The following is a 12,734-nucleotide window of genomic DNA, read 5'->3' on the forward strand; positions in this document are numbered from 1 at the left end:
TGCATTACAAGACCCTACAATGGAGCCCGTTTGCTGGAGATTGTGATTAAAGTGCAGCTTTTAGCGAGGGGATCTACTTGGTAAATGACTGACAATATCCTTTTGCAATGCTCAGAACGCATCTCTGAAGAGACACTCTTTAAGGGGTGATTGTTATTGCTGCTGATTGCAGGATAGACAGTGCAAAGCGGAGTGCGGGAGAAATTTTTTCCATCTCATTTCCATCTCTTTCACTTTTCCAGGTTTTTATATTTGAAAGGAAGGACTGGAAAAAAAAGGAAGTCGTCTCTTAAAATAATGTTCCTTATCCCAGGTAAAGCCCTTGACTTTGGAATTAGGGTGAGAGATAGGAGATAGGCCATTAAGGTGAGAGGGGGGCAGCTCTGAACCTAAAATGTATCTAGCATCTCTAAATCCTTTCTGAATCTTGGGCCGCTGAGGACAAATGTCTTGCCTCACTTGTTCTATAAAGCTCCACAAACACTGTAGCCACTGCCTGAACCCAATGATTGTCCAGTAATGTTGAATCAGCCTTGTAAATAAACCCCAAATATTTACCAGCACACATTTTTTCCTCCCATTCTACCTTTCGGGTGTAGCTTATCTGGATAGCTTTGGACAAGTCACTTAAACTCTCTAATCCTCAGTTTCCTCATCTGTAAAATGGGAATAGAATCTTGTGTGAACCTGGGACTATGTTGAATTTCATATCCTTGTATCCACCCCAGCACTTACCATGTAGTCACTGCTTAGTAAATGCCATTACTACTATTAAATAAGTAATTTATTTTAGCGTCTGTGTTCCCCATTAGATTGTAAGGTGAAAGCAGGGATTACATCTACTAACTCAAATGCACTCTCCCAAGTGCTGAGAACTGTGCTTTGCACAAAGTAAACACTCAGTAGATACCTTTGGTTAATTACCATAGCTATTAATTGCAAAAAACTTTACTTGGCCAGGGCAAATTTTGTGATGCTGAACTGTTGTCATACAGTGAACGCCGGTAAAAAAAGACCACACCACTGAGCAGTTGGGAACAATTTTTTCATTATTCTCACTTCTATATGCCCTAAGTAGAGGTTCTTGGGCTTCATGTAATTAAGTATAAAATGATATAGCTGAATGGTAGAGTTTTCCTTCATCTTGAAGATAATAGCCGCCAGTGGTCTGATTGTATCTATAATTGAGCATCAATGACAGACAATCTCTTTCACATTTTCACTGTGCTCCTGAAAATACAGTAGCCAACCTTTCCCGAACCCACACCATTCCGGGTGTCCACTGACCAGGCACTAGCAATGAGACAGGGAAAGATATGTCCTCCCACCAGCAAGACATGAACTTGAGGTATTTTTCTGGTAGTGGTGATGGTTTATACTGAGCCATCCACACTCTCTCACCTAGACTCTCTCACCTAATACCTGTTGAAGGCAGCTGGCAGGAATGATTAGTGCAATCTGGGGTCTAAGAACAGAATATCTCTGAAATCTGCAATCCATACTAAGCAAGGCTGGCTGCCAGCCCCAATAATGAGGAGCAGCATTCCCTAGTGAAAAGAGCACTTGCCCGGGAGTCAAAGGACTTGGGTTCTAATCCCAGTTGCCTGCTCTGTGACCTTAGGCAAATCACATAACTTCTCTGTGCCACCATTTCCTCATCTGTTAAATAAGGACTTAATGCCTGTTCTCCCTCCTTCCCTGACTAAGCCCTCCTTTCCTCCTCTCCCACTCCCTTCTGCAGGGTGGATATGGGGGTGGGGGTATTTTCTTCTTTCCTGAAGGAAAAGCCAACCCCAAAAATCATGGGAAGCAAAACAAAGGACAACGTAACAGCAACAATGTCCAAAGAGGGATGAGTGGAAGTGTGGATCTCGGAGTTTCTGCCTGAGTCAGATAAGGGAGCTACAAGTCCCTGCCAGAGACAGGCACCACCATTTATTGTTGTGTTGTATTCTCCCAAGTGCTTAGAACAGTGCTCTGCACACAGTAAGCGCTCAGTAAATATGATTGAATGAATGAATGAGAGACCCAAAGTTTCACAATTATGCTTGTACTGACCAGGACACTAAGTGTTTCTGGTCTGCTCCTGAGCAGAGTTTCTGGACAGCATGTGGCAAACTCCTCTCTTGCAGGTGTCTGTAGGACCCTGCCGCAAGAGTGGGGAGGATCGATCAATCAGTCTTATTTATTGAGCACTTAAAATGTTCTAGGCACTGTACTAAGTGCTGGGGTGGATACAAGCAAATCAAGTTGGATACAGTTCCTGTCCCATGTGGGGCTCACTGTCTCAATCCTCATTTTACAGATGAGATAACTGAGGCACGGAGAAGTGAAGTGACTTGCCCAAGGTCACACAGCAGAAGTGGCAGAGTGGGGATTAGAACCCATGACCTTCTGATTTCCAGGCCCATACTCTATTCACTAGACCACACTGCTTCTCCAGTACAACAAAGTTGGCTGACATGTTATGCAGGATATTAGGTGTTCTTAGAGAAGTGGCCAAAAGAAGTCATCAGGAAAAGAGGTGAGGTAGAGGCAGAGAGTCTAGCTGGTTGTGGGGTGTAGTTAACTAAGTTTGGAGGATGAGGGCCAGGTGGGCTCTGCTTTGTTGTAGCTCCTGGCCAAAAAGCCAAGGTGCCACAACAAATAGACTGTGCTCTAGACTGTGAGCCCACTGTTGGGTAGGTACCGTCTCTATATGTTGCCCATTTGTACTTCCCAAGCGCTTAGCACAGTGCTCTGCACACAGTAAGTGCTCAATAAATACGATTGAATGAATGAATGAAATAGAAAGAGCTCCAGAAGCTGCTAGCTTCCTCTCTGCCAGGCAAGTCAGATTCTGGGCGAGGCTGGCCAGGTTTCTCCTTGCAACTGTGAAGATTTCCCCAAACTCAGAATCGGCTCCCTGGAGCCACTTTGATGGTTGCAGAGATGCTAATCATCATCATCATCATCAATCGCATTTATTGAGCGCTTACTATGTGCAGAGCACTGTACTAAGCGCTTGGGAAGTACAAATTGGCAACATATAGAGACAGTCCCTACCCAACAGTGGGCTCACAGTCTAAAAGGGGGAGACATGGATGTGGGGTCTTATCCTGAGTCCACCACTTGTCTGTTGTGTGACCTTGGGCAAGTCACCTCACTTCTCTGGGCTTCGGTTGCCTCATCTGTAAAATGGAGGTTGAAACTGTGAGCCCCACTGGTACATGGACTGTGTCCAGCCCAATTTGCTTATATCCACCCAAGCGCTTAGTACAGTGTCTGGCACATAGTAAGTGCTTAACAAAAAACACAATTATTATTATTATTATGGTTATGTGAAGAGCTGTGAATCCTTTAACCGCCAACTGAACCTGTGTTGTTTCACAGAGAGCCCGTCAGCTGATAAAATAATAACTGTGGTATTTGTTAAGCACTATGAGCCAGGCACTGTTCTAAGCGTTGGGGTGGATACAAGCAAATCAGTTTCTGTCCCTTATGGTGCTCACAGTCTTAATCCCCATTTTACGGATGAGGTAACTGAGGCACAGAGAAGTGAAGTGACGTGCCCAAAGTCCCAAAACAGAAGAGTGGTGGAGGCTGGATTAGAACCCAAGTCCTTCCAACTTCCAGGACTACGCTCTACCCACTAGACCGTGCAGCTTCTAGGTGACATTCCAGATCCTGTGGGTAACAGTGGGAAATACCACCGTGGCCATGCAGGCCTCCTAACGGCAGTAGAGTGGGGAGATGCAGGCACAGAGGAGGTGATCAGGGTTGCTGCTCCTTTTAGACTTAACAGGGCCTCTCACTTGAAAGAGTCTTCAGGTGTGATAGTTTTATCATCCAATTGTTTTTTATAGATTTGGCATAAAAATAAACTGGCTTCTCTTTAAAGGATGAGCTCCAGAAACGCTTACAGAAGCAGAAGAGAGAACGTCTTGAAAACAAAACAGGCTGCCTTGTCTTTCCTTCTTCTGCCGAATTACGGTGGACTGGAAAGTCCAAAGCCAGGCAGGGGAGAGTGTCTCTTTCCCTTAAAGGAGGGATATTTGGCCCTTCCCATTGATGGATGTCTGTCTGACACTGGGATTAGCCACGTTGACCTTCCAGGTGGATTTGTAAGGAGAGTTCTGGATATTTATAGGTTGTCCTGGGAAACTGTTGAAAAACATAAATGACTTGGAATTGGGACTGTACTAGGGACATGAGTCACTTTGCTTTTCACTTTACATATAATACAGTACTGCTCACTGTATTTTATAGATTCAGGCTTCCATGCTCATGCACAGTTTATATTACACAGCATTCTAGAACCTGTAGCACAGCGATCATAGATACTGGAGATTTTAGTCCCACACATCTGCTCTGTCACACTTATCATCATCGAAGGTATTAATCTTCAAAGGTATTTATTGAGTGCTTAACTGTGTGCAGAACACTGTACTAAGCTCTTGGGAGAGTAAGCTACAAGCAGAGTGGAATGCTGGACTCATTAGCTACAAATAAATATTGTAGCAGTTATACAATTCCATTCTTGCCAGTCGGATGCTGTGGAGAGTCCAGTCCCCGTCTTCATGTGTCCCGCGGTATCCATCGAGAAATAATAGCACTCACACATGGTTCTGACCCTTTCCCAAGTCTCTCCCCATACGCACATCCCATGATTCCTGATCAATATAGCACAGGAATCCAGGTATTTATTCATTCTTTCTTTAAGATCTTTCTCTTCAGGAATGATCTCAACTCTGGGGATCGCTAGTGTATCATCACACTTCTAATACCCTCCTGAGTACATTTTCTGATTCCATTTATCTTCTTTTGATGTGTAATTTTAAACCCACATCCTGGAAAGAGAAGGGTAGTCACGACAGCAGCCTTAGAATGATTGTGGACCATTGCTCTGGTTTCCCTTACGCTAGAAGCATCTATACAGAGGAATACATTGGCTCTTTCTTAAATTCCTGTTTGAGGGAGATCCACTGGTATCCCGCTCAGTTAAGTCACAAATAAACATATCTTCAGGCTGAATTGGTTCTTTTTGCCCTCCTGGTGGAGCAAGGTAGATTTCATCGCCTTGCTTCAGGCTAATTCCTCCTCCAGCCCCAGTGACCCAGCCCAAGTGATAAAACTGCTTGTGGAGTTCTGGGTTCAAATTTCTTGGATGCTCTTTATCCATCACAAAGCATCCGTGGGGGCAGCAGTAGCCTGTTGAACCGAGACCCACAGATACGATGCAGGTCACTTCCTTGTGATAGCCGAGAGTCAGTAATGATGATGATAATAATCATAGTATGTGTTAAGTGCTTACTACGTTTATGTTTCAAGCACTGTACTAAATGCTGGGCAGATATAAGATAATAAGATCCCACATGGAGCTCCCAGTCTCAGTAGGAGGGAGAATTGAAATTAAATCCCCATTTTGCAGATGAGGGAACTGAGGCACAGAGAAGTTTAGTGACTTGCCCAAGGTCACGCAACCGACGAATGGCAGAACTCAGATTAGAATCCAGGTGTTCTGATTCCCAGTGCCGTTCTCTTTCCACTAGGCCATGCTGCTCCTGGACAAGGAAGAGGAATGGCAGCCAGTTCTGCTTTTCAACCAAACAATCAATCAATCAATCAATCGTATTTATTGAGCACTTACTATGTGCAGAGCACTGTACTAAGAGCTTGGGAAGTACAAATTTGCAACATATAGAGACAGTCCCTACCCAACAGTGGGCTCACGGTCTAAAAACAATGCCATCAGCCTGCAGTGAGCGCATCCCAGGATCACACTCAATTTATAAAACGATGGCATTGTCTTCCTGAGGTAGGTTCAGTGGTGGCCCTCTATGATCTGCAGAGGATTTTCCGCTGTTGCCATGTGTAGTTCCATTTTCCCACTTCCTATTTGGGACAGTTTGGACCCGGCTCCAGTTTGGAGTGACCTTGGACCCAGCCTAAGCAGTGCATTTCAGACTCCCAGGTGGTTCCTAGAGGAGTGGCTCCTACTAATCACGTGGCTCAGTGGAAAAAGCCCGGGCTTTGGAGTCAGAGGCCATGGGTTCAAATCCCGGCTCCACCACTTGTCAGCTGTGTGACCTTGGGCAAGCCACTTAACTTCTCTGTGCCTCGGTTACCTCATCTGTAAAATGGGATTAAGACTGTGAGCCCCACGTGGGACAAGTTGATCACCTTGTATCCCCCCAGCGCTTAGAACAGTGCCTTGCACATAGTAAGTGGTTAACAAATACCATCATTATTATTATTATTATTATTATTAATTGATGGGGATTGCCCTGGGCAGCTGTGAATTCTGAATGGTGCTCTTTGTCTTCTTCTAGGCCTACAGCATATAGACATCTTTAGGGGTTCTATTTTATAGGGGTTTTAGGACAGTGTATTTTGTAAATTCCCCTGTTAAATTGGCAGCTCCTTAAAGAAGAAATCATGACGTTTATTGTACTCTCCCAAGTGCTTAGTACAGTGCTATGCAGACAGTAGGTGCTCAGTAAATACTATGGATTACTTAGGGAAGCTTTTGATATATTTTTTTATACCAACCAGCCCTGTTTTTAGCTGATCTGTACCTTGTCTAGAACCGGTGTGGAGTAAGAAGCTGTTATATCCTTTTTAAAACTTTTAGCTCCGACACTTCTGTCCCTCTGACTTCTGCTGCTGAGTTGTTGGCTCAGTCAAAGTCCCAGAGTTCAGCGTGGAACTGGGATCATCATCATCATCATCATCAATCGTATTCATTGAGCGCTTACTATGTGCCGAGCACTGTACTAAGCGCTTGGGAAGTACAAATTGGCAACATATAGAGACAGTCCCTACCCAACAGTGGGAGACAGAGAACAAAACCAAACATACTAACAAAATAAAATAAATAGAATAGATATGTACAAATAAAATAAATAAATAAATAGAGTAATAAATATGTACAAACGTATATACATATATACAGGTGCTGTGGGGAAGGGAAGGAGGTAAGATGGGGGGGATGGAGAGGGGGACGAGGGGGAGAGGAAGGAAGGGGCTCAGTCTGGGAAGGCCTCCTGGAGGAGGTGAGCTCTCAGCAGGGCCTTGAAGGGAGGAAGAGAGCTAGCTTGGCGGATGGGCAGACGGAGGGCATTCCAGGCCCGGGGGATGGGGGATGGGGACACAAAGGTTGTAGCTCAAATGGAGGCATAGGGTCCGGGGTCATCCTGGAGAAACATTTTAGGATCAGGTCATTCATTCATTCAATTGTATTTATTGAGCGCTTACTGTGTGCAGACCACTGTACTAAGTGCTTGGGAAATACAAGTTGGCAACATACAGAGACATTCCCTACCCAACAACTGGCTCACAATCTAGAAGACGGGCTCACAGTCTAGAAGACGGGCTCACATCGATCATATTTATTGAGTGTTTACTATGTGTAGTGAACCGTACTAAGCACATAGGCAAGTATAATTCAATAGAATAGGCAGACACACTCCCAGCTCATAATGAGATTATGGTATAGAGGGTGAATCGGTGCACTCTCCCAAAACAGCTTGTGTGACCTCATCATGTTATGCTGGGTGTCCTGCGGAACACATGTAGTATCACATGTGTTTCCTTGTCATTCATTCATTGATTCAATCGTATTTATTGAGCGCTTACTGTGTGCAGAGCACTGTACTAAGTGCTTGGGAAGTACAAGTCAGCAAGCGATAGAGGCGGTCCCTACCTAACAACGGGCTCACAGTCTAGAAGGGGGGAGACAGACAACAGAACAAAACATGGAGACAGGTGTCAAAGTCGTCAGAACAAATAGAATTAAAGCTATATGCACATCATTAACAAAATAAATTGAATAGATATGTACAAGTAAAATAAATAGAGCAATAAATCTGAACAAATATATATATATAAGTGCTGTGGGGAAGGGAAGGAGGTAGGGCGGAGGGATGGGGAGGAGGGGAGGAAAAAGGGGGCTCAGTTTGGGAAGGCGTCTTGGAGGAGATGAGCTGTCAGTAGGGCTTTGAAGGAAGGAAGAGAGCTAGCTTGGTGGATGTGTGGAGGGAGGGCATTCCAGGCCAGGGGGAGGACGTGGGCCGGGGGTCGACGGCGGGACAGGCGAGAGCGAGGCAAGTGAGGAGGTTAGTGGCAGAGGAGCGGAGGGTGCGGGCTGGGCTGGAGAAGGAAAGAAGGGAGGTGAGGTAGGAGGGGGCGAGGGGATGGAGGGGGCGAGGGGATGGATGGAGAGCCTTGAAGCCGAGAGTGAGGAGTTGCTGTGGTCCGAGTCCATCACCCCCAAAGTCTTCCAGCTGTTTCCCCTCTCATGGCTGCTGCTCCATTGCCTTGTGGTCCCTCTCACATGGGCCCTGGGTTTGCGGGGGAGAGCTGATCAGTTGCCACTCTTCTTTGAATTCTGACAAACCGGCAATAGTGTTTGCCCTCAAAGAGGTCAGGTGAGAAGATGAAAGAGGGAGGCGAATGATCTGGGGAGAAGCAGCAAGGCCTAGTGGCAAGAAGGTGGGCTTGGGAGTCAGAGGTGGTGGATTCTATTCCCAGCTCCTTTGCTTGTCAGCTGTGTGACTTTGGGCAAGTCACTTCACTTCTCTGTGCCTCAGTTCCCTCGTCTGTAAAAATGGGGATTAGGACTGTGAGCCCCACGTGGGACGACCTGACTACCTTGTATCTACCCCCATGCTTAGAACAGTGCTTAGTACATAGTAAGTGCTTAACAAATGCCACCATTATTATTATAAGGGGGGTGGCTGGGACTTTACTGGTGTTACTTGCAAGGGAGTTTTTTCTGCCACCTAGGGAGAGAAAGGAGTCCTCACCAGGATTGTTCCTTATGGGGGAATCAAACAAGCCCACCAATTTTTCCCAGCAGCCTCTCGCTCAGGTCAGGGAGCCCTGTACGTGTAAATCTAGACCGTGAGCCCGTTGTTGGGTAGGGACCATCTCTACATGTTGCCAACTTGTACTTCCCAAGCGCTTAGTACATTGCTCTGCACACAGTAAGCGCTCAATAAATACGATTGAATTAATGAATGAATCTGGGTTTCCTAAAAATCAGTTGTAATTGTTGAACCCTATGTTACCAGTAAGATTATTGGTAAGAGGGTTACAGCTATATCCCAGTCAGTGATATGACAAAGAAAGTAAGTATCATTTCCGGTTCAGTGATGTGGCTTCTGGGCCCGCAGTAGCCACAGCATGGTTCCATTCATTCATTCAATCGTATTTATTGAGCACTTACTGTGTGCGGAGCACTGTACTAAGCGCTTGGGAAGTATAAGTCGGCAACATATAGAGATGGTCCCTACCCAAGAGTGGGCTCATCGTCTAGAAGATGGGTTCACAGTCTAGAGAAGCAGCATGGTTTAGCAGAAAGAGCAGGGACTTGGGAGTCAGAGGTCATGGGTTCTAATCCTTGCTCCACCACTTATCTGCTGTGTGTCTTTGGGGAAGTCACTTAACTTCCCTTTGCCTTAGTTACCTCATTTGTAAAATGGGGATTAAGACTGTGAGCCCCAGGTGGGACAACCCGATTACCTTGTATCTACCCCAGAGCTTAGAACAGTGCTTGACACATAGTAAGTGCTTAGCAAATACCATTATGATGATGATGATGATGATTTTATGGCTATTGAAGGTCTACACATACACTCATAGGTGATCTTCACTTTCAGTAGGTGTCTTTTGAATATGCACATATATATTGAATGGATACATATATATACATATATATAATTATATATATACATATGTGTGTGTGTATGTTTTAAGCGATTACTACATGTCAAGCATGGGTCGGAATTCAGAAGATCTGATTTCTAGTACCAACTCTGCCACCTGTCTGCTGTGTGACCTTGGGCAAGTCACTTCACTTCTCTGTGCCTCAGTTACCTCTTCTGTAAAATGGGGATTAAGACTGTGAGCCCCATGTGGGACATGGACTGTTTCTAATCTAATTATCTTATATTTGCTCCACTGATTATTACAGTCCCTGTCACATAACAATAACTGTGGTATTTGTTCAGTGCTTACTATGTGCCAGGCACTGTGCTAAGCACTGGGGTAGGTACAAGATGATCAGGTGGACACAGTTTCTGTTCTGCATAGGGCTCATAGTCTTAATCCCCATTTTACAGATGAGGTAATGGAGGTGGAGAGAAGTGAAATGACTTGCCCAAGGTCACACAGAGGACAGGTGGTGGAGCTGGGATTAGAATCCACAACCTTCTGATTCCCAGGCCTGTGCTCTATCCATTAAGCCACACTGCTTTTGCCCTTCACCTAGCTGTAATTTATTTTAATGTCTATCTCCCTGGACTAGATTGTAAACTCCTTAAAGGCAGGAATTATGTCTATCAAATCTTTTGTATTCTAATCTGCCAAGCATTTAGTACAGTGTTCTTCACACAATGAGCGCTTAATAAATACCGTTGATTGATAAGTGACTTTCCCATGGTGGAGCCGGGATTAGGACCTGGATCCTTTGATTCCCAGGCCCGGGCTCTTTTCACTAGGCCACGCTGCTCCATGGAGCTTCCTCCCTCAGCTCCAACTCCAATCTGCTGCTAGCTGAACAGCCGGCCGCTGCCCTCATGGGAGAAGGAACAAACAGGATGGGAAAGGTAAATTCCTAACCATTCTGCTGAAAGATCCACAGCAGGTGGTTCACAAATGCAAAGGAAACAGCAGGATCCTTCATTAGGGAAAGCAGAGACCCAGGATGGGCCTTGGACAGAGTCAGTTAGTTGTATTTATTGAGCACTTACAGTATGCAGAGCACTGTACTAAAAGCTTTGGAGAGTACAATTTGAGAGAGTTGGTAGATGTGTCCCCTGGGAATCCCCCAAATGAATAAGAAGGTTATAGCCTCTTTCTCAGGAAACGGGTGACAGGCAAGCTTGCCAACAGAGCTTTCTGCAGGGTTCTCAGGACCAACCAGCACTTTAAGTCTCTTTATTGCCGATCAATACGCAGATTATGAAACCCATGATGGATACAGGGCAGGGAGAGTGACCCAAGATTTGATTACTGATGAGACTGAATTTGTTTTAGGAATGCTATGAATACATCCTGTTCAATCGCGCTCCTGGGACAAACTCAGGACAGCCCAATTTCTATCTCCTTGGGCTACTGGGAGGCATTAGTCACACAACTTTGAAGAAATGTCTCATGCCTAAGAGTGCCTGCCCAGAAGATGGGATGGAATTTCCTTTACTTTTTCAAAGACCGACTTTCTCTCTCTGTTCCCACTTCAGTAAACTGGGTCCATCCAGGGGCAGTTTGCTGCCCTATCTCCTGGCAACTGATATTTCTGAGGTCAGACCCATGAGTTCTGCAAGGAATGGCTTGTAGCCGAATCCCAGGCTGGGATTCCCGTTTCAGCGGTCGGGCTCCTCCAGTCAGCAGGAGCTTCTTCTCAGGCTGGAGAGAGAGGCCTGAGGGAGCCAGTGGTGGGCCCAGTCAGTGGGAGGGCTGGTCTGGATCGGGGCAAAGGGGACGGGTAAGAGGGCTTGGACCAGAAGAGCCACCGTGTTGCCACAGTCCCCTCAGTCAGCACCGAGCCCGACTCGGCACGTGGACTACCGCTCTTACCCCTTTCCTTCTGAGCAGCGTGGCTCAGTGGAAAGAGCCCGGGCTTGGGAGTCAAAGATCATGGGTTCTAATCCTGGCTCCACTATTTTTCAGCTGTGTGACTTTGGGCAAGTCATTTCACTTTTCTGTGCCTCAGTTGCCTCATCTGTAAAATGGGGATTAAGACTGTGAGCCCCACATGGGACAACCTGATCACCGTGTATCCTCCCCAGCGCTTAGAACAGTGCTTTGCACATAGTAAGCGCTTAACAAATGCCATCATCATTATTATTGTTTTTATTATTATTATTTTCATAGTTGGTGCCAGCCAATGGCCCTCCAGTTCTGTGGAGGGCACGTGGTAAGACTGGTGTGCTGAAGTCCATGGGTAAGCATCGCTTCACCTGGGATGCTAAGGAGGCACGTTAAGGGGAGTATCGTTTCCATCAGTTTGCCATCCTGCCAGGTATCTCAAAGGCCGGGGATGGGGCGACTCCTGCTGATTTTCAAGGAAGCCGTGCCAGAGCAGTGCATACCAGGAAGAGGTCTGAGGGTTTCAGGCGATGATTGGGGGGAAATGTTGCAGCCCCATCTCCTGACAGCTGATATTTCTGAGGTCAGAACAGGTTAGAAATTCAGAGCAACATCTCTAACTTTTGCTAGCGGGTGGCAAAGGACGATGAAGAGGCAGTAAGATTGAAATGTGTGTGTGTGTGTGTGTGTGTGTGTGTATACGCACACACATGTCCATTCCCTATGGGAAAACTGGCTCCCTGCTTTTCCAGAATTCTTTCAGTAAAAATCCCAGCACGTTGACTCTTTCCCTTTTATGTCCAAAGGGCAGGGGAAAATGCAGATTTTAATTTCTGAGAATGGGACTGACTGGAATTTCTAAACTCTGTGCCCTCTTTCTTGAGAGGGAGCTGGATTGTAGTTCACGGAGCTGAATCTGGGATAAAGAAGTCCTTAGACCTGGATCCAGTTCCATTATGGCTTTGGTGTGACCAAGGGAAAGTACCAGCTTTGGGCTTCAATTTCTCTACCTCTGAGGCATGGAATAAGGAAGACCTCCTTTATTTGGCCTTGGTTACCACGATGTCAGTGGGTATTAAATGGAATCAAGGGGACTGGTGGGTTAGCAGTCAAGCATCCATGATGCTCCCTGGTCCTTTGAGGGGTGATCTGGAGTCTTGGCT

The 12,734-nt window shown here is 45.9% G+C and overlaps 1 pseudogene; it reads right to left on the reverse strand.

Annotated features, from left to right (window-relative positions):
• Window positions 1–4,503: 4,503 nt before the first annotated feature.
• On the reverse strand, window positions 4,504–10,666 carry LOC119942118 (annotated as a pseudogene).
• Window positions 10,667–12,734: the final 2,068 nt, after the last annotated feature.

This window comes from Tachyglossus aculeatus, chromosome 21, assembly GCF_015852505.1.
Source record: "Tachyglossus aculeatus isolate mTacAcu1 chromosome 21, mTacAcu1.pri, whole genome shotgun sequence".
NCBI lineage: Eukaryota > Metazoa > Chordata > Mammalia > Monotremata > Tachyglossidae > Tachyglossus > Tachyglossus aculeatus.